Source organism: Oncorhynchus tshawytscha, linkage group LG21 (assembly GCF_018296145.1).
Source record: "Oncorhynchus tshawytscha isolate Ot180627B linkage group LG21, Otsh_v2.0, whole genome shotgun sequence".
NCBI lineage: Eukaryota > Metazoa > Chordata > Actinopteri > Salmoniformes > Salmonidae > Oncorhynchus > Oncorhynchus tshawytscha.
In genome coordinates, this window is record NC_056449.1 from 5,673,074 (window position 1) to 5,696,858 (window position 23,785).

Sequence of the window (23,785 nt, forward strand, 5' to 3'; positions counted from 1 at the left end):
GATTGATTTGCACTTTTCGCACCAAAGTACTTTCATCTCTAGGAGACAACACGAGTCTCCTTCCTGAACGGTATGGCGGCTGCGTGGTCCCATGGTGTTTATACTTGCGTACTGTTGTTTGTACAGATGAACGTGGTACCTTCAGGCACTTGTAAATTGCTCCCAAGGATGAACCAGACTTGTGGAGGTCTATCATTTTTTTTTGCAGTCTTGGCTGATTTCTTTTGATTTTCCGATGATGCCAAGCAAAGCGGCACTGAGTTTGAAGGTAGGCCTTGAAATACATTCACAGGTACACCTCCAACTGACTCAAATTATGTAATTTAGAAACGTATAAAGCCATTGACATCATTTTCTAAGCTGTTTAAAATTAGTCAACTTAGTGTATGTAAACTTCTAACCCACTGGAATTGTGATACAGTGAATTATAAGTGAAATAATCTGTCTGTAAACAATTGTTGGAAAAATTACTTGTCATGCACAAAGTAGATGTCCTAACCGACAAGCCAAAACTATAGTTTGCAAACAAGAAATTTGTGGAGTGGTTGAAAAACTAGTTTTAATGACTCCAACCTAAGAATAATTAAACGTCCGACTTCAACTGTACATATGAGATGAGTAATGCAAAATATGTAAACATTTTTAAAGTGACTAGTGTTCCATTTTTAAAGTGGCCAGTGATTTCAAGTCTATGTACACTGCTCAAAAAAATAAAGGGAACACTAAAATAACACATCCTAGATCTGAATGAATGAAATATTCTTATTAATACTTTTTTCTTTACATAGTTGAATGTGCTGACAACAAAATCACACAAAAATGATCAATGGAAATCAAATTTATCAACCCATGGAGGTCTGGATTTGGAGTCACACTCAAAATTAAAGTGGAAAATCACACTACAGGCTGATCCAACTTTGATGTAATGTCCTTAAAACAAGTCAGCTTGGCCTCCACGTGCCTGTATGACCTCCCTACAACGCCTGGGCATGCTCCTGATGAGGTGGCGGATGGTCTCCTGAGGGATCTCCTCCCAGACCTGGACTAAAGCATCCGCCAACTCCTGGACAGTCTGTGGTGCAACGTGGCGTTGGTGGATGGAGCGAGACATGATGTCCCAGATGTGCTCAATTGGATTCAGGTCTGGGGAACGGGCGGGCCAGTCCATAGCATCAATGCCTTCCTCTTGCAGGAACTGCTGACACACTCCAGCCACATGAGTTCTAGCATTGTCTTGCATTAGGAGGAACCCAGGGCCAACCGCACCAGCATATGGTCTCACAAGTGGTCTGAGGATCTCATCTCGGTACCTAATGGCAGTCAGGCTACCTCTGGCGAGCACATGGAGGGCTGTGCGGCCCCCCAAAGAAATGCCACCCCACACCATGACTGACCAACCGCCAAACCGGTCATGCTGGAGGATGTTGCAGGCAGCAGAACGTTCTCCACGGCGTCTCCAGACTCTGTCACGTCTGTCACGTGCTCAGTGTGAACTTGCTTTCATCTGTGAAGAGCACAGGGCGCCAGTGGCGAATTTGCCAATCTTGGTGTTCTCTGGCAAATGCCAAACGTCCTGCACAGTGTTGGGCTGTAAGCACAAACCCCACCTGTGGACGTCGGGCCCTCATACCACCCTCATGGAGTCTGTTTCTGACCGTTTGAGCAGACACATGCACATTTGTGGCCTGCTGGAGGTCATTTTGCAGGGTTCTGGCAGTGCTCCTCCTTACACAAAGGCGGAGGTAGCGGTCCTGCTGCTGGGTTGTTGCCCTCCTCCGGCCTCCTCCACGTCTCCTGATGTACTGGCCTGTCTCCTGGTAGCGCCTCCATGCTCTGGACACTACGCTGACAGACACAGCAAACCTTCTTGCCACAGCTCGCATTGATGTGCCATCCTGGATGAGCTGCACTACCTGAGCCACTTGTGTGGGTTGTAGACACTCTCTCATGCTGGCACCGCCATCATTCAAAAGTGACCAAAACATCAGCCAGGAAGCATAGGAACTGAGAAGTGGTCTGTGGTCACCACCTGCAGAACCACTCCTTAATTGGGGGTGTCTTGCTAATTGCCTATAATTTCCACCTGTTGTCTATTCCATTTGCACAACAGCATGTGAAATTTATTGTCAATCAGTGTTGCTTCCTAAGTGGACAGTTTGATTTCACAGAAGTGTGATTGACTTGGAGTTACATTGTGTTGTTTAAGTGTTCCCTTTATTTTTTGGAGCAGTGTATATAGGCAGGAGCCTCTAATGTGCTAGTGATGGTTATTTAACAGTCTGATGGCTTTGAGATAGAAGCTGGTTTTCAGTCTCTCGGTCCCAGCTTTGATGCACCTGTACTGAGCCCTCACCATCTGGATGATAGCGGGGTGAACAGGCAGTGGCTCGGTTGGTTGTTGTCAGAAGGGGGGAAGGAGAAAAGTAGTTGAGTGTGTCATCCGCATAATAGGAGAGACCATGTAGGATAGGACGGAGCCAAGTGACTTGGTGTATAGAGAGAAGAGGAGAGGGCCTAGAACCGAGCACTTTCTTTGTTAATGTTGTAAAAATTAGGCTGTGTGTATTTAGTATAATTATTATTATTTTTAAAAATCTGACAAGAAGGAGGGAATGGGTGTGTGGCAAAGACGCAATGAAGGCATGTTTCTGTCTCCAGACAAATCGTGCGCATTTATTGTGTCGTTGTGAGAATTGTTTAGGCTACCCGTTTGTTAATGTTATATACAGTACCAGTCAAAATTTGTACTATTTTCTACATTGTAGAATAATAGTGAAGACATCAATACTATGAAATAACACATATGGAATCATGTAGTAACCAAAAAAGTGTTAAACAAATCAAAGTATATTTTATATTTTAAATTCTTCAAAGTAGTCACCCTTTGCCTTGATGACAGCTTTGCACGCTTCTGGCTCTGCCCCACCTGCCCTGAATGACAGGTCGCCACTGGACTACACGAATGGTGAGCTAACGTTGGTGAGCTAACAAAGGACTTGTGAGCTCAATATTTTCCCGTACAAAACACAATCGGTTTTGCTCCACAAGTGCATCTGTTGTACTGTACATGTCTAATCAAATGACCTGTGAGGTCAGTTATACATGTCATCCGGGATGGAAATGAAGCTAGCCCATGTTTAGTACTTTTTAGACTGGGCAAGTAGACAAACGAGCCTCACACAGCAGCAACATTTTGCCTTAACAAACATCACATGGTCTAGAAATTGTAGTCTGCTGGCCAGTGTCCAAAATCCTTATGTTTCATCCCTGCACCTTATGTTTCATCCCTGCATGTCAGTCCCTTTCAGACGATCCCCCTATCACTGTTGGTCCCCTGTCACTGTTGGTCCCCTGTCACTGTTGGTCCCCTGTCACTGTTGGTCCCCTGTCACTGTTGGTCCCCTGTCACTGTTGGTCCCCTGTCACTGTTGGTCCCCTGTCACTGTTGGTCCCCTGTCACTGTTGGTCCCCTGTCACTGTTGGTCCCCTGTCACTGTTGGTCCCCTGTCACTGTTGGTCCCCTGTCACTGTTGGTCCCCTGTCACTGTTGGTCCCCTGTCACAAATAGTACCCTAGATTGTCCTGATCATCTAGTTGAGCATTCCAGATAATTCCTCCATCCCAACAGAAATGTACAATCCACATAGTAGGATTTTAGATGTGCAGATAGACCAAAGCCCAGTCTATTTTACCGTTACTATAGTCAAGTCTTTGGGTTATGGTATTTTAATATAGATGTTACCATTTTAGTAATCCACCTAGCTGGCAAGTAAATGAAACTTTTTTTTTTGTCTTTCAGATGGGTGGCCCAGATTCCCAGTGACAACACCGCGGTCTGCAACTGCCATTTTCCAGTGAGAAAGAGAAATGGCCCTGTATTTACCAGAAAAGATAGCTCATCCACCATGGCAGAAGAGGAAGATCCAGACTGTTGATTGGGAAACAAGAACAAACAATAAGGATTGGGTGTTAAGGGACCACTTGCCACGTTGCCCAAGGTGGGTTTGTGTTATAATAAACAATATGTTTTCTGTCCAGATAAAGACGGTGATAAACCATGGAAAAATACACTGACCAAATGTCTCTTTGCTTTCCAGTCCAACAGGAGTGCAACCCTCAGACCATCCGGTTCATGGACATCCTGTGCCAGTGTGATCCGAGCAAAGGCGTCCAGATGTGGAGACTACAGCACATCGAGCCTGTGGACCGACAGGTCAGTAAGTCATCAAATATGATGCAATATTGTGTAAAACACAATAAATTCTCACTGTGCCCATGATAAAATCAACGTGAATTGTGTTTTACTGCTGAATGAAACTGAAGAGAGGCACTCAGACCAGCCTTTGTGATTGAACTTACGTTAACTACATTACTTTAGTTGGCTGCTTTCAGTAAAACTTCAAAGTAAAATAACCTTCTCCAGGAGCCTGTTGTTTGTGTATGATCTTTATTCATTGTTCACTTGTTTTTCAACAATGTCAGGTAAAGGCAGGGATGACTAGGGCCTTCAGCAGATAAGACACAGGGGATAAGAAATCATTTGAACACAGATATAAAGTCCCACTGTGCCCATGATGAAGTTGGCTGCTTTGTGCACAACTTGTATGTAATATAACCTCTTCCGGGAGCCTAGTGTGTGTTATTATGAACTGCTGTATGTGGAATATTTTGGGACCATTGGCTTCCCTGAAAACAGGTACTGACAGGAGGAGCAGTATGAGTAGGTGTTGGTGCGCTGTCCAACTGTTGCCTGCCTTATAGCCTCATGCTGCTCCACAGACAGCATCATGCCAGCCAGGCTGCCTGCATGACCCAGGTGCCCATGTTTTTAACAATGTCCGGTACAGACAGGGATGACTGGGAAGAATTTATAGTGTACGTTTGCGATATCCCCCTATTTGCAAGCATGACCAATGGCATAGTACATTATTGATATGTAAATTCAACCAAGCCAATTGGAATACATAAACATCGAATACATGTTTCTGCAGTGTCAAGGGGGAAAATAACCAACCCTTTTACACATGCAAAGTGTAATTAATAACTTCACCATGTTCAAAGGGATATTCAATGTATGTATTTTATATTTTTACCCATAAACCAATAGGTGCCCTTCTTTTTCGGGATGTCTCACGGTCTGACAAACACCGCTCTGTCACCTTTCACCGTAGATGTGCAAATGTGACATCGACAGATGCGGTGGATCGATATCTCAAGCTGAAACTGACAGATTTTTATGGGATCTTCTAAATCATGCTAATTAGCTTTCCACAGAGCTGCAGAAATCCACTCTGAGGGTTAAACATTTTTCTAATTATCTACAGCTACTTTATTACTTGATTTCCTGACTACTGGTCACATTTTCAATGCTAATCCTGTAGAATCTTTAGCAACGGCGCTGGTCCCATGAATTTGTTACTTTTCGAAAGCTAAATTATTATGCATGGAATTCTTACATTGTCCTAACCTGGACATCTTTAACCTGGGTCACAGAGACAGAGAGAAACAGAGGAGAGGGATACATTACTCCTAATTACCAGGTCTTGAACAGGTCCAGCTGTCAACTGCCTCAGTTTACTGAGCTGGATTGGACACACATAGTTCCTGTCTCCTCTACTGACCTCTGGCTCAGAGTGATCCTCACCCCTTCCCCTCTCTCCACCCATCTCCTCTCCATCACTACCATCCCTCCATGCAGTAGTCATCAGGCTCTCAGCACCCAAACCATCCTGACAATCTCCAGGAGATCTGGGCTCTGCCTCCCCATCCATCTCCTCGAACCGCAGTAACATTGGAGGGTCACTGGGGATACTGCTACACATTTAACCAGTTGGGGGGCTATCCATAGCCAGGTCCGCCTCAGTCTCATCCACAGCCCAGTCTGGGGTCTCCCCAGCTTGGATGACTGTGGACGTAGGGCTGGAGGTCTGACTGGGCTGGCTTTTATTATCGCTATAAGTTCATCCCATGCAAGCGGTATGGGGATGTGGAGCTAGTGGTTAGCTGTGGAGGGAGGGGGGAATCCTGGGGAGCCCGTTGGGGAGCCCGTTGGGGAGCAAGCTGGTTTGGCTCTATGGAGGGAGGGCAGGAACTGGATTCAGGCCTCCAACAGCCCTAATTCAGTCCCACTGCTAGGGGAGGTATGGGGGTAGACTGGATCCTGTTTGAAACTGTGTGTACTGGTGGGGGGGTGGGGTAGTTCGCTGGGTGACTGGTTGAGACATGGTGTTAGATCCTCATGTGGAGCTGGAGAGAGAGATGTCCCAAAGGGGATGTGTGTAGGGGAATAACAGGTGTCGTTGTGCTGAGATTCATGTGCAACCCCCCAATCCTCTGAGAACCTGAAAGGGACCGGGTTTAAATCATCTGGGACATAGGGGCTGTCTACACTGCAAAAATTGAAATCTAAGTAAGACTAAATATCTTAAATCAAGGCAATATTATGCTTGTTTGTCTGACAAGGTATTTCTTATTATCAGGCAGTTTTTATGTTGGAGAATTTCACTTGTTTCAAGCGGTTTTGTCCTTAATTATCTTAATAAGATAATATAACTTGTTACTGAGATTGCATTACTGGTTCTGAGTAACTTAATGCTCAAAACTAGAATTACCAGAATTATAAAGCTGTTTGATCAACACTGACAAGTACAAAACTGCTTTGTCAAAGTCACAATTTCTTATTTCAAGCATCTTATCCTTTTCATCTCTTCACATATTAAGAACAGATAATGACCAAATGGAATTCACTGTTTATTGTCAATCTTACACACAGCTATTGTGTAGACAAAATACAGTACAGAACAAAGACAGCACACTTTTCATATCTGGGGAACACACTATGAGTCATTTGAACTGTTGTTCAATTCTATTACATCCCCAAGATGGTATTAGACTTGTACATCATTTTGGCTCTTGTTGCTAATTGTGTAATAAGAGGTAAAATCAACCAGCTTTTCAGTATCCAGTAACTCAGTGGCCTGTGCAAGGTGTGGGACCTCAACTTGATAAGCCACGACGTTTCTATCAAAGCGTATTGTTTGAAATGGTTGATATTCCAAACAATAAACCCTAGAATCAACAAGAAATATGTTTTGACCAGTCCAAATTCTGGCATATTACCATTCAGTACTTTGGCAAAGATCATGGACTTCTGAGTTATGTATTTATTAGTATTGATTACAAGCCATTTGACTGATACAGCATGGTTAACTTCATTGAAACCTAGAAAGTCCCTCAATTTTCCACGTAAATATTGTAGATCTTTAACCTCTGATACAGGTCCCATCTCCCTTTCATTTGAAACAATTGGGTGCATTGAACTGTCACCATTTTGGCAGCTTTCAATTTTTTTAAAAATTGAGCTTGGAAGATCATTGTTTAATGAAACAATGTTTAGACTCGAACCGCATACACATATGTCTAACCATTGGACCCAATGACTATCTGTGATGGCAAATTTATCATATAATGCTGTTTAGGTGCAACATTGAGGTCTGGAAAAAGCTCCTTCCAATGCTTCAAATGATTTTCAATGAGTAACTTCAACCTAGACAGTCACAATGGAAAGAACAGGTGCAAATACTATCTGTACAATCTCTATTAGCTCAATTATCAGTCGTATATATGCATCGACTTCCAAACTCTCCAAAACAAATGGCAATATCCTTAGCAGGACAAGCATTTGCCCAGATGACTGTTTTAGTTTACTTGACGTTAATGTACTAACAGAAATTGGGGATGGCCGATCTCTAACATCTAGAGGGGAATAAGGGAAACCAAGAATAGCAGAATTCACTGAGTCCAGATCAATCTGTCCTGACACAAGATGATACAAAACACATTTGATTTCCAATGGGTCTATGCCCTCCAGAATTAAATGCATAATGTCTTGTGGCGTTTGTATGATATCAAAGACTGGGAATTCAACTAACTTGCTCTTTCTATTGATCCCATATGTTGTTCTCAGGCTGTTGAGTAGCAAGTCCGTCTGCGCCTTTTCTATTTCATCACAGCGTCTGACATGCTTCTCCAATGTCCTTTTAGTATATGCATCCTCATTGAAGTGTGACTGCATGTCCTCAAAAGAACAGTGTCTGCACTTACTGTAGGCAAAGCCCACACCCTCTTTGAACCCTGCTGGTTCATGTTGTGCCAGGGTGTCTCCACAGAGAGAGACCATGGCACCATGTATCGTTTTCTCTCCGTTAATAGTTAGCATTTTAACCCCACTGTACAATGCATCCATGTCTTCCTTGATTCTATTCAATATTACATCTACACCAGATTGACGGTCTGCTATCTAGCCATGGCAAGTAGTCTGATAGCAGCCAGTTTAGACCTGTATTTTGGATTTATATTTCCTAGGGTGTAGTACACCATTAACAACTTGTTTTTTGATGCAAAGGATCCTAGTGGATTACAAATTTCTATTTCATCCATGTACAGAACAATCTGCAATGCCTTTGGTTTATCTGAAAATGAGGGATGTGATTTTAGAAGAGCACCATCAACAATGTCATGAAAAAAAACTTTCCCTACACATCACATGGGGTCCCTTTTCAACCATAGACAAAATCCTTGGGTGGGATAAGAACTGTTCTAGACTTTTGACTAATGGTACATTATAAAAGAATTTGTCTTTGATGAAAATGTATTTTGATCCTCCACATTTCATCCTGCATATAGACAGAGACAGAGACAGAGACAGAGACAGACAGACAGACAGACATGGAGGTTGGATCACATCATGTATACCTATACCTACCTACCTTCAGATTTGCTTATGACAATATTCATTAACATAAGGACATAAGGGATCAACAATAGTAAGGTGGACAACCTAGCACTGAGAATGAACTCAACCATCACTGAACCACTACAAGATTCTCTGCATAATGTAACAAACCAAATTCTGTGCTCTGGGCATGAAAACGCATCTTACCTGTGAGAGACGATGCCTTGGCTCTGGCATTTATCACAAATGCAGTGGCATGTGTTCTCAAATCCTAAAAAAATGTTGACATTGAATATAGTATCCTGAGGCTGGACATTTCTAGTTCATGACAAGTATAATGTTTGTAACAGGAGAAGTGGTTGCGAAGACTGACTCTGAATGCTATTAGTAAATCTAAGTACTTAAAAAAATATGGTCAATTTCAGTAGATTGCCACCAACCGAGTAACTTACTTGTTGCACTGTGACAGCTCCATGTTGGTCAATGCCCCTTTGCCCTTCATCTGAGTCAGATGAATGGAGTTGCTGATCAGTGATGCTGGAGTTAGCTAGAAGCTGATCGGGTTGAATGTTGTCCTGTGTACCACACATCAAAGAAACAGATTATTTGAAATTGTATCTAGTTTCACCAATTGAGCTATTTAAGTGTTTTGTTCCAATTTATCATTGATTATTTTCACATTAACCCAGCTTTAGCCATAAGAGTCATTATGGCTAAAATGATCGAATAGCCTATGACCAGTATGACTTTGGCCTGTGTATCATTCATTAAATTATTTTTTTAAATCCAGAGAACAAAAAAAAATAAATGCTAGCTAGATACTTACTTGTTCCGGTGGTACTTGGCTTTCCTCCGATGGCTGTCCATCTGTCCGGGTGCAATCAAGTAGGTGTTGAAGGTGTCTTCTCTTTACGTGAGGATAGAAGGAATGATACCCTCTATATTCCTCAGTGCATCAGTCAATACCACAGAGTAACCAGAAATCAGGGCTGCGACTGTGCAATCTATTGACATTGCTCAATACCAGTTTCAATGAAAAAGTAATAAAAACACAGCAGATAACGCACCGCAAAAGCATCTTGAACGTTACTATGCGCAAACGCAAGTGAAACGTTCCCACTGCTTTCAATGAAAAGGGCGGAATGATCTGATGTTCACAAGTATTTATAATACGATCAAGTTATTTGATTGGAGTAGAGTAAAACAGCACTGGGACTTTTAACTGTACATGTATCACTCCGCTTTACAGGTGTTCTAATAACCCTTAGTTACATGAACGGTCGTTATCTATCTTAAATTGTAACAAACTTCGTACCGCAAATATGAACATATTTCCACAAATAACATTTGAGTTTGAAATTTGGAATGGTCGTCAGGAGAGGACGGTAACGTGTAGACCTACACAAAGTAGCAGTAGCAAGCTAGTGTGTAGGAAAATGTACATGTGGTGCTTGGCAACAGTCCAGTCCCAGTCCAGTTGTGGAACTGTGTGTGTTGGCGGTGCCAAATAAATGAATAAACAAATCATAATCTGTTGTCCCTTATTACTGTTATCGAATAAATTGCGCTTGTAGAACTGTGGTATAAAAGCAATATCACACTCGAGGTCGTGCTGTTATACTCGTACCTACGACCGAATAACAGCCGTGCTGATATTCAGCACTCCCTCTCGTGTGATATTGCTTTTAACGGACGTACGTTCGTCACATTATCTAGCTACATAAGGGAGGCCTATAACTAAAAAGTCAAAGACGGTCCAAATCTTTGAGTCATCTAACAACACCATGAATGAAGATGGAATGGATGACACGTATCCAGGCATGGATCATATATCAACCGCAGTATTAAAAGGTCATGTTCATTTGTTTATACCGTCTACCTTTCTCCTTAGCAAGCTAACGTTAACTAACGTTCATTTGAATTGGAAAGTTGGCAAACCAAGTTAGCATGCTAATTTTAACTAGGTTACATTGACTGTTAGCAGTTAATAACTGCACAAACGGCCATTCGTTGAAAAGGCTTGAACTTTGGTTAGATTGAGCGTGCTTTATTGCCAGTAATAGTGTTAACGAGGTGTAAATGACACCGTCGATTATTTAGCTTCGCTGTCTTTGACGCCCTTTCGATTGACAATAGAAAATAAATAGAAAGGGCGCCAAAGACGGCGAAGCTAAATTATCGATGGTGTCAGTCAATGTCTACAATCTTACCTAGGCAAGCAAAGATGAACTAACTTTAACTAAGATTTTCAATATGGGAGACAATTTAATGTTAGTTTCATTAGTTTGCAGTATCCTTCGGCTTAAAGTAATTGACGTCAACGTTAATGATATACTGGTAGTCTAATTTTGTTAGCTAACATTAGCTAGCTTGGTAAATCATTCCTGCATTAACTGGAAAGGGAAGACAGTATGCTAATGTCTCATAACCTATATCAACCTGACACTTTGCATCTATAAACTATGATTTAGTTGCTAATTACTTAACTATTTACCATGTGTTTAAATGTGTTTTTCAGCTGCTAATATAAGCACAGACGTGCTACCCAGCCTCTCTAAGGAGGATTTACGTGATCTCTTTCCCGGGCCAGAGCACTTCTTCAGAAGGAGAACCATTTGGAGATTTACTCATGGTGAAAATTAGGTAATGTTAGATTTGACATTTGGGAGACATTTAATCTAACCATGCAGACAGTGTTTCCTGTTATCAAAGTAGCATTTCCTGACCATCATTACAATACATGTATCTAAAGATGTAGTTGTTTTGGTGTTTGCTGTTAGGTTGTTGTTACAGTATGGTGTTCTTTTTTTCTTTATAATTACCATTGAATAACCCTTATACAGGGTGAAGAATCAGACCTGTGTAGACCAGGCACCTCCTCTGGGACCTGTGATTTCAGCCCCACTCCCACCCCCCTTCTTCCACCCTCCTGTCCCCTCCATCCCCCCACCCCTCTTCAAACCCAAGAGACCAACATGGTGCCACCAGAACCGTACAGCTTGTCAGCCCACAGTATGTCTTATACACAAACACAGAGTTGGAGCAATCAAGAAGCACCTTTTTTGAAAAACAGCGTGTTGGACAAGGAGACTATATCCTTTCCAAAGATCTTCACTGTCGATTAATCAGGAATACAGTAACAAGCATGATTTCCATGAAGAGAGCAGCAGGGGATGACTTCCAGTATCCATACAGCCGTGAACTCACTGTAATGGCGAAGCGTCTCATAGAGTACTACCCAATGCTGCGGGACAGATTTACAACTAGTGGAGCTGAGTGGGTAAGTCACTACTCAGGTATTCAACACATTTCCAAACGCAGCACTGTTGGAACCTGGCAGCCAAAGTGTAAACTCCCGACGAACAGGCAGGGGCGTGGGAGCCTGGCAAGCTGGCTGAGGCATGAACGCCTGTCGATCCCGCTGCGACGTGGAAGCCCGATGATCCGACGGAGACATGACAGTCTGACGAGCCGGCTGGGTGAACAATCCGGCTGAGGTCCAACTTGGGATGGGCGCTTTTCGAGCCAACCGGGGAAAGGAAACCTCTCGAGCCAGCTAGGCGTGGATGCCCGACGAGCTGGCTAGGCACGCCCAGTTCCATTGGCGGCAACCCAGAACCGACGTCACCTCCAACTGGAATGCCACTACTCCCTGATGCTTCGTGTGACGGCTTCAGGATTCTGTAAGGACCGACACCGGACAGGAGAAACAGGTACGGGGAGTCAAACATTTATTCAGGAATGGGCAAAGAACATGACAGGAACAGCATCAGCACACGGGTAAAGAAGGACATATGACAAACAATCCCGAAGCAGGGGTCAGAGCTAGGAAACTACACAAGTAATTGAGTCCACGTGAGTCCAATGAGCTCTGATGCGCGTTACGGGGAAAGGCAGTGGTGTGTACTGAAAGTGGCTTGAGTGCGTAATGTTGGGGAGTCTTGTACTCTCGAGCGCAAGAGGGAGGAAGAGCGGGAGCAGGCGTGACAGTCAGAGCCAGTGTAGTTGGATTCAATCTTAGTCCTGTATTGACATTTTGGCTGTTTGATGGTTTGTCTGCGGGAATAGTGGGATTTCTTAGAAGTGTTGCTTGTAATCCATGGCTTCTGGTTGGCATATGTACCTACGTCTACCGTGGGGATGACGTCGTCGATGCACTTATTGATAAAGCTGGTGACTGATGTGGTATACTCCTTAATGCCATTCGATGAATCCTGGAACATATTCCAGTCTGTGCAATCAAAATAGTCCTGTAGCTTAGTATCAGTGTCAAAAGACCACTTCCGTATTGAGCGAGTCACTGGTACATAGAATTATGTTCAGATTTGTCAAATGGAGGGCGAGGGAGAGCTTTGTACTTGTCTCTGTGTGTGGAGTAAAGGTGGTCTAGAGTTATTTTTCCCCCTGGTTGCATGTGACATGATGGTAGAATTTAGGTAAAACGGATTTACATTTTCCTGCATTAACGTCCCTGGACACTAGGAGCGGCACTTCTGGGTGAGCATTCTCTTGTTTATTTATGGCCTTACACAGCTCGTTGAGTGAGGTCTTTGTGCCTGTATCATTTGTGGAGGTAAATAGACAGCTATGAGAAATATAGATGAAAGCTCTCTTGGTAAATCGTGTGGTCTACAACTTCTCATGAGGTACTGTATCTCAGGCAAGATTGCGCATCAGCTGATAATGACAAATAGACACAGACCGCCAACCCTTGTATTCCCGGAGGTTGCAGTTCTGTCTTGCCGATGCACGGAAAAGCCAGCCAACTGTATGTTATCCATGTCCTCGTTCAGCCACAACTCAGTGAAACATAAGATATTACAGTTTTTAATGTTAGGATAGTCTCGAACCGAGGTCATCAAGTTTATTCTACAGTGATTGCACCTTCGCCAGTAGGGCAAATGGTAAAGGTGTCACCCCTGCCTGTTCGGGTGGTGCTCGGTGGTCGTCGTCGTCGCCGGTCTACTAGCCGCCACCGATTCCTTTTTCCTTTTCTGTTAGTTTAGCCTTATTAGTTGCACCTGTTCCTTTTTGTGTTGCTTGATTTTTGTCTATTTAAGCCTGTTATGCCCGTTTAGGTTTGTGCAGGATTATTTTGTTCTGTCGGTTGTGGATGTGTTCTCGTTGTTGTTTTCTCCGGACTGTTTGTCCTGTGTTTGGGCTGGTCAGTGTTATACGCCCTGTAATTTGGCGAGACCGTTTTGTGCCGGAGAATAAATCTTACTAATCACCGAACCCTCTGCTCTTTGCGCCTCACTCCTACCCACCACACCTAGTACCTGTGACAAAAGGTTGCTTATCAACTTGCATATGAATCCTCCAGAAGCACCCGGATATGCGGACTCTGTATCAGCATCTCCTCTTCATGCGAATGACGGGATTTGGACCTAGTCCGGGAAAGGTCGGAAATCTTTTGCCTCCGATTCATTCAAGAAAATGTCTTTCTCGAGTCTGAGGTGAGTAAAAGCTGTTCTGATGTCCAGAAGCTATTTTCCGATATAAGAGACAGAAGCAGAAACATTATGTCCAAAAAAGTTACAAAACATTAAAACACACAGAATAGCACAATTGGTTAGGAGCCCGTAAAACGGCAGGCCATCCACTCCGGTGCCATTGAGACACACAATAGCCTACACAATAGCTTTAAACATACCAGTATTTGTGTAAACTTTCAAAATAAATGCTAGTGTAAATATTACAATATTAAAAACAAAAGACTGAAAAATATTCTCAAAGTTTAGTCTGTCTTTGCAGGGGGACAATTGTGCTTCCAGCATAATATCCTGCTGCTAGGAGAAGTATAACTTTTGTTTTTACGGTCACACGATACATGCAACTTCAGTTTATGACACCTGCCGCAGCCCGCTCTGTACTTCTCGAAAGTACATAAACTCAGCAAAAAAAGAAACGTCCTCTGTCACTGCGTTTATTTTCAGCAAACTTGATATGTGTAAATATTTGTATGAACATAACAAGAAGCAACAACTGGGACATAAACTGAACAAGTTCCACAGACATGTGACTAACAGAAATGGAATAATGTCGCCCTGAACAATAGGGGTGTCAAAATCAAAAGTAACAGTCAGTATCTGGTGTGTGCATCTCCTCCTCATGGACTGCACCAGATTTGACAGTTCTTGCTGTGGGATGTTACCCCACACTTCCACCAAGGCACATGCAAGTTCCCAGACATTTCTGGGGGCAATGGCCCCAGCCCTCACCCTCCGATCCAACAGGTCACAAACGTTCTCAATGGGATTGAGATCCGGGGCACTTCGCTGGCCCATGGCAGAACACGGACATTCCTGTCTTGCAGGAAATCACACACGGAACGAGCAGTATGGCTGGTTGCATTGTCATGCTGGAGGGTCATGTCAGGATGAGCCTACAGGAAAGGTACCACATGAGGGAGGATGATGTCTTCCCTGTAACGCACAGCGTTGAGATTGCCTGCAATGACAACAAGCTCAGTCCGATGTTGCTGTGACACACCGCCCCAGACCATGACTGACCCTCCACCTCCAAATCGATCCCGCTCCAGAGTACAAGCCTCGGAGTAACGCTCATTCCTTCGATGATAAACGCAAATTCGACCATCATTCCTGGTGAGACAAAACCGCGACTCGTCAGTGAAGAGCATGTTTTGCCTGTCCCGTCTGGTCCAGCGACAGTGGGTTTGTGCCCATAGGCGACATTGTTGAAAAACAGCTTCTATCTCAAGGCCACCAGACTTTTAAACAGACATCACTAACATTGAGTGGCTGCTGCCAACATACTGACTCAAATCTCTAGCCACTTTAATAATAAAAAATTGTTGTAATAAATTCCACTTTAAACAACGCCACTTTATATAATGTTTACATACCCTACATTACTCATCTCATATGTACAGTGGGGCAAAAAAGTATTTAGTCAGTTCTCCCACTTAAAAGGATGAGAGAGGCCTGTTATTTTCATCATAGGTACACTTCAACTATGACAGACAAAATGAGGGGGAAAAATCCAGAAAATCACATTGTAGGAGTTTTTATGAATTTATTTGCAAATTATGTTGGAAAATAAGTATTTGGTCACCTACAAACAAGCACGATTTCTGGCTCTCACAGACCTGTAACTTCTTCTTTAAGAGGCTCCTCTGTCCTCCACTCGTTACCTGTATTAATGGCACCTGTTTGAACTTGTTATCAGTATAAAAGACACCTGTCCACAACCTCAAACAGTCACACTCCAAACTCCACTATTGCCATGACCAAAGAGCTGTCAAAGGACACCAGAAACAAAATTGTAGACCTGCACCAGGCTGAGAAGACTGTATCTGCAATAGGCAAGCAGCTTGGTTTGAAGAAATCAACTGTGGGAGCAATTATTAGGAAATGGAAGACATACAAGACCACTGATAATCTCCCTCGATCTCTACGCAAGATCTCACCCCGTGGGGTCAAAATGATCACAAGAACGGTGAGCAAAAATCCCAGAACCACACGGGGGCACCTAGTGAATGACCTGCAGAGAGCTGGGACCAAAGTAACAAAGCCTACCATCAGTAACACACTACGCCACCAGGGACTCAAATCCTGCAGTGCCAGACGTGTCCCCCTGCTTAAGCCAGTACATGTCCAGGCCCGTCTGCTAGAGAGCATTTGGATGATCCAGAAGAAGATTGGGAGAATGTAATATGGTCAGATGAAACCAAAATAGAACTTTTTGGTAAAAACTCAACTTGTCTTGTTTGGAGGACAAAGAATGCTGAGTTGCATCCAAAGAACACCATACCTACTGTGAAGCATGGGGGTGGAAACATCATGCTTTGGGGCTGTTTTTCTGCAAAGGGACCAGGACGACTGATCCGTGTAAAGGAAAGAATGAATGGGGCCATGTATCGTGAGATTTTGAGTGATAACCTCCTCCCATCAGCAAGGGCATTGAAGATTAATCGTGGTTGGGTCTTTCAGCTTGACAATGATCCCAAACACACCGCCCGGGCAACGAAGGAGTGGCTTCGTAAGAAGCATTTCAAGGTCCTGGAGTGGCCTAGCCAGTCTCCAGATCTCAACCCCATAGAAAATCTTTGGAGGGAGTTGAAAGTCCGTGTTGCCCAGCAACAGCCCCAAAACATCACTGCTCTAGAGGAGATCTGCATGGAGGAATGGGCCAAAATACCAGCAACAATGTGTGAAAACCTTGTGGAGACTTACAGAAAACGTTTGACCTCTGTCATTGCCAACAAAGGGTATATAACAAAGTATTGACATAAACTTTTGTTATTGACCGAATACTTATTTTCCACCATAATTTGCAAATCAATTAATTAAAAATCCTACAATGTGATTTTTTCTAATTTTGTCTGTCATAGTTGAAGTGTACCTATGATGAAAATTACAGGCCTCTCATCTTTTTCAGTGGGAGAACTTGCACAATTGGTGGCTGACTAAATACTTTTTTGCCCCACTGTATATGCTGCACTCTATACCATCTACTGCATTTTACCTATGCCGTTCGACCATCGCTCATCCATATATTTTTATGTACATATTCTTATTCATTCCTTTCACTTGTGTGTAAAAGGTAGTTGTTGTGAAATTGTTAGATTACCTGCTAGATATTACTGCATGGTCGGAACTAGAATCACAAGCATTTTGCTACACTCGCATTAACATCTGCTTCCCATGTGTATGTGACAAATACAATTTGATTTGATTTGTCTTTGGCGTCTCACAGTACGTACATTGCATTTTATTGCCCTGGCCACATCTGCAGTCCTCATGCCTCCTTGCAGCATGCCTAAGGCACATTCACAAAGGGAACCTGGGCATCTTTATTTTGGTGTTTTTCAGAGTCAGTAGAAAGGCCTCTTTAGTATCCTGAGTTTTCATATCTGTGACCTTAATTGCCTACCGTCTGTAAGGTGTTTGTTTCTTAACAACCGTTCCACAGGTGCATGTTCATTAATTGTTCATGGTTCATTGAACAAGCATGGGAAACAGTGTTTAAACCCTTTACAATGAAGATCTGTGATGTTATTTGGATTTTTAAGAATTATCTTCGAAAGATAGTGTCCTGAAAAGGGGACGTTTCTGTTTTTGCATAGTTTATTTGAAAATAGCTAAGAGTATATTAATAGCAGAGCTTTTCATGCCCAATTAACTAACTTTATAATAACTAGCAAATTCATATTAGAAAGTGTAACGCTGATTGAAAATGTGCATGTAGCAAACTGCATTTTCTATTTCCTTTTTTTGAACTTGATGGTATTGGAGGAAGCTGTTCCGCAGCTTACTTAACCTTACCAGTAAAGGGCGCTGTAGTTCAAGAAATTTAAGAGTAGGCAGAAGTGGAGAATAGAGGAGACTTTGTACATTCTGTGCCCTATGCACAAGATTGTATGTTTCTGTAATGAATGTTTATGGGAAAATAGATTTAATCTTTCCCTGCAACATTAAATTTAAAGAGAAGTATAATGCATCACCAATTATGTTGTGTAAAGGCCAGTTACGTAAGTGTGTGTGTGTGTGTTTCTGCATCAAATCAAATTGTATTGGTCACATACACATATTTAGCATATGTTATTATGGGTGTAGCGAAATGCTTGCTGCATCTGTCTGTCTGTCTGCCTCTGGGTGTTGTCATGTGAGTGTGTGTGCATGGGTCTTTCTTTCTCTGACTGCTGTTTGTGTACGTGTGTGTGCATGTGTGTGTTTGTGGTTACTGTGACTCCAGGGGATGGAGACTACAAGAGAGGCATTGTCACATGCCCTCTACTCCCTGGTCCCTAAGATCTACTTCTGACACTTGACGGCCCTGCCAGACATGGTAAAAGAGCCCAATTATCATTGACATTCAAATTATTGGGCCATAATCGTACAAACCACGCAGTGCCAGAAGGGAAAACAGCAAACAGGAAACAGCTGTAATTATCTGTGACCAGATGTACCATGTCTGCAGAAAGATGATCTCGTAAAAAAAAAATGTTTGTAGTGATGCAGCAAAGGCTGTGTTTACACGGATAGGCCAATTCTGATCTTTTGCCCAATTATGGGCAAAATAACTGATCTCATTGGTCAAAAGACCAATTAGTGAAAAAAATGTCAGAATTGGGCTGCCTGTGTGAACACAGAAACAGAGAGGAAGTCATTGTGGTATATGTCTTGACTTGATGTGTGAGCTGCATTCTGATGATTGGAGAGGAAACAGTGCAAGTGTTTCTGTGTTGACATGATACTATTATACTGTGTATATTTTTGATGACATGTTACATCATAGGATGTAGTGTGTGCTCTGAGCCATTGGTTCCTCGTGACAACAAAATGGCATGAAAAACATGATTCACTTTGAAGAGAATTTTCACAATTCCAGGTTTCCAAGGTGATGGCTACACAACAGAGGTTCAAAGTATGAGGAAGTTGTCCAGTATTACATTACCTGCGTCACTGGGTACACTGCCTCTGTAGTGTTGGATATGAAGCTTAGTTCCAAAGTTGAAGCTCATTTATACAATTTAAAACTCTAAAATGCGATTTGGAGAACAGCAAAAAACAGCTAAAATTTCCCCAGCCATTATCACATTGGTTGCTGTAGCTTTGTTCACCTCAGTTGATCTACAAACACATGAAAGCCTATTAGCTATAGCCTACAATTAGCCGCTACACATTATATTTATAATTGAAAACATACAGCAGAAAAATGATTTTAATAAACAAAAGGTAAACAAATATGTTTGCTTTACAGAACTTTTTTGTGTTGCAGTTATGCAGCTAATTTTCATGCAATTCTACACATTGTGCCATGACTTATGTAATGTTAATATGATATCTGAGTGAGAGTGACTAACAAAATCAATGGGGGCCCCCTGGAGGTCAGGGCCCCTGGGCATTTGCCCTGCATGCCTGGTCAGTAATTCGGCAATGATTACTACAAGTTTAGATACACTATATATACAAAGGTACGTGGACACGCCATCAAATTAGTGGATTCGGCTATTTCAGCCACACCCGTTGCTGACAGGTGTATAAAATGGTGCACACAGCCATGCAATCTCCATAGACAAACATTGGCAGTAGAATGGCCTTACTGAAGAGCTCAGTGACTTTCAACATGGTACCGTCATAGGATGCCACCTTTCCAACAAGTCAGTTCATCAAATTTCTGCCCTGCTAGAGCTGCCCCGGTCAACTGTAAGTGCTGTTATTGTGAAGTGGAAATGTCTAGGAGCAACAACGTCTCAGCCGTGAAGTGGTAGGCCACACAAGCTCACAGAATGGGACAGCCGAATGCTAAAGCGTGTAATGCGTAAAAATGGTCTGTTCTCGGTTGCAACAAACTGCCTCTGGAAGCAACGTCAGCACAATAACTGTTTGTTGGGAGCTTCATGAAAGGGGTTTCCCTGGCTGAGCAGCCCCACCCAAACCTAAGATCACCATGCGCAATGCCAAGCATCGACTGGAGTGGTGTAAAGCTCACCGCCATTGGACTCTGGAGCAGTGGAAACGCGTTTTCTGGAGTGATGAATCACGCTTCACCATTTGGCAGTCCAATGGACGAATCTGAGTTTGGCGGATGCTACCTGCCCAACGCGTAGTGCCAACTGTAAAGTTTTGTGGAGGAGGAATAATGGTCTGGGGCTGTTTTTCATGGTTCGGCTTACAGCATACAATGTCATTCTAGACGATTCTGTGCTTCCAACAGTTTAGATTCTGTGGCAACAGTTTGGGGATGGCCCTTTCCTGTTTCAGCATGACAATGTGTGTAAAGCGAGGTCCATACAGAAATGGTTTGTCAAGATTGGTGTGGGAGAACTTGACTGGCCTGCACCGAGCCCTGACCTCAACCCCATCGAACACTTTTGGGATGAATTGGAAAGCCGATGATGTTGGGAGGTCACCCAACATCAGTGCCCGACCTCCCCAATGCTCTTGTGACTGAATGGAAGCAAGTCCCCACGGCAATGTTCCGACATCTAGTGGAAAGCCTTCCCAGAAGAGTGGAGGCTGTTATAGCAGCAAAAGGGGGACCAACTCTATATTGATGCCCACGATTTTGGAATTACATGTTTGATGAGCAGGTGTCCACATATCTTTGGTCATGTAGTGTAGCTGGCTAGACTAATTTTATGACAACTAATATAACAATTTGATATGGGCTAATTGAGTGACTGTCAGCGACTGACATATAACAAGAGGAAGACTGCGGATGCACAACCAAGTTTCAAAATGCCACCTAGTGTATTCTACTATTCTAACTCCCAACAGTACATTGAGACCTAGACTGAGTTCCCCATAATAGTTTTTTTTAGTTAGTTGATTTTATTTGAAAAAAATTACAGAGGTCCGGACCTCTTTGTATGTAGCTACGGCCCTGGTGCTTTTAGAGCTGAATAACAGCAATAATAGCGGTGTGTGTTTGTGCCTGAGGTGCAGTGTGTCAGGCTGTTACACAGAGAAAACAGACTGAATTGGATTTCACAAACAAAAGCCTCTGTCTGGTAAAGCATCGTCACCTTGATAGATTTGTCTTTTTAAGGGAAGTAAAGGCTGCTCACAGCTGCATAGACAGCATAGGAATTTAAACAATGAAATGTAATTGGCAAACATGTAAACCTCTAGACGAAGATGTAGGACTTTGTAAGAGCAGCATTCTGTTTATGTCATACCCAGATCTGTTTCACCTGTCTTTATGCTTGTCTCCACCCCCCTCCAGGTGTCACCCATCTTCCCCATTATACCCTGTGTATTTATGCCTGTGTTCTCTGTTTGTCTGTTGCCAGTTAATTTTGCTTGTGAAACCTGCCAGGGTTTGTTCCTCTGCTCCTGCCTGTTTCTTGCGCTTGTTTTCTAGTCCTTCCCAGTTTTGACTGTTCTGCCTGCCCTGACCCTGACTACCGTTCTGTACTTTACCCCACCTCAATGGATAATTGACCCCTGCCTACCTTGACCCTGAGACTGCCTGCCGTTCTGGACCCTTTGCTCCCTCCTTGGATTATTGACCCCTGCCTGCCTTTGACCTGTTGTTTGCCTACCCCTGTATTAGAAATACACTTTTGTTTCTTTCGACACTGTCTATATCTGGGTCATACCTGAAACGTGATAAAGTGGATATTGACAAGGTAATCACTTCAACTGTTTTTCCAATTAATTGTGTTTAATTAGCTTTGGAAATTGCCACAACTCCCCAACTGTTAAACCTGATAAGGACTGCCATTCAAAACCACTCAACAGCACTACTTCTGCAGACCAAAGTGATCTAAGTTGACCTGGATAGGGAACCAGGATAGAGTTATGGTTCACTCTAAGTCCTAAACCCCAGATGAACACCACAAACCTTGAGCTAAATTGCCCCATACAAGGACATAATACAAGAAACAAGCACATTGCAAACAACAAGGTCCATATGCTTACTTCTCCATGCAGTCACACCGTCTTTAGACTAATCATAGTCATTAAAATTAATAGTTGTTCAATATTTTATTCAAAAGGTGGAGATCAGAAGGTCAAAAATATATTTTCAAGGTAGGAAAAGTAGGATTGGGTAGATAAAAGTTATATTTTAAGAAACTAGGTTGACTGTTTGTTCAGTTCCCATATCCAGTCATCGCAGATCCACGAATGGGAGTAAAGAAGTTCAGGGGACAGCTTGATTGGATTGAGATGCAGCCCTGAGGCTGTGTCACTGTAAGCAAAGAGGAGAAAGATAACTCTATTTACCCCTCAGCATACCTCTCGGTCTCCTCTCTCTCTCTCACCATAACGAGATAGCAGAGTTTACTTTACACAGTCAGCCAGTGGCTAACCTGGGGTCAGGAACATTTTAATTCCAGTGCCTGTTCAGGTAATGATTTCATATTCAATTCATAAATAAATGTCAAAGTAAAAGTCAAACTAGTTCATGAGATGAATTTGAATGAAATGTAAGAATTTTTTTAAACCGTATTCCCTTCATAAATTCTCAGGAGACTAAATTAAATTATTTCCAACTCTAGCCAGTTTAGTGCAAATTAACAACATAAAGAGCACGTACTGTACTCTCAGCCAACCCTTACCAGCTGTTCTGTAAACCTGTTGAATGTTAATGTTAAGTGGATGGCCACATAAAACATTTCTTAGTGAGAAGGCCAATAACAGTAACTAGTACTGCCATATACGGTTAGAAAGCTCAGATTTTTAGTTGCTATTTTGCTATTTAGATTTATTATTTATCTATGATTTGTTTGCACTTTTTTTCAAAAAATTGGGGAAAAGTGTGTTTGATTCAAATCTTCAAATTGTGTTCATTGTTAATTGTTAAATTTGATTTAAATGTGTGTTTGGTATAGAAGGATGGGACCTTCCTGTCACTGCAGCAGACTCTCAGCTTTGCAGCGTTATGCAGCTTGTATGCCTGTGATGTACAGTTACTAAGGGTTTGCAGATCTCGTCATACTTGTATTCGTATCCGTTTTATCACACTTGATACTCCTAATCGGATATACTCGGGATCGAAAAACCGGTAAAGCCTATAGCTCAAGTGTGCATTACACAGAATGCATCTCAGAGCACATTGAAATGTTCCTTCACTCATTCACACACATTGTTAACCGACCCCGACAGATGAAAAAACACAGGATATACTTTGTCCTATTCAATTATCAATGAAATAGGCTAATAAATACACTAATGTATGGCTGGCTAGTAATGCCTGCATTTATTCCAGACACAGATTTAGATGAAAGTAGGCTAATTCGCTTGCCCCATATATTGTTTCACTTTCGAGAGTAGCCTTTAATTAGCCTTTAAAATGATAATCCAAGTTTAGCTAACACAATGTACACAGGAGTGATGGTTGCTGATAATGGGCCTCTGTACGCCAATGTAGATATTTCATTACAAATCTGCTGTTTTCAGCAACAATAGTCATTTACAACATTAACAATGTCTACATTGTATTTCTGATCAATTTGATGTTATTTTAAAGGACAAAAGAAATGTGCTTTTATTTCAAAAACAAGGACTTTTCTAAGTGACCACAAACATTTTAACAGTAATGTATATACAGTTGAAGTCTGAAGATTACATACACCTT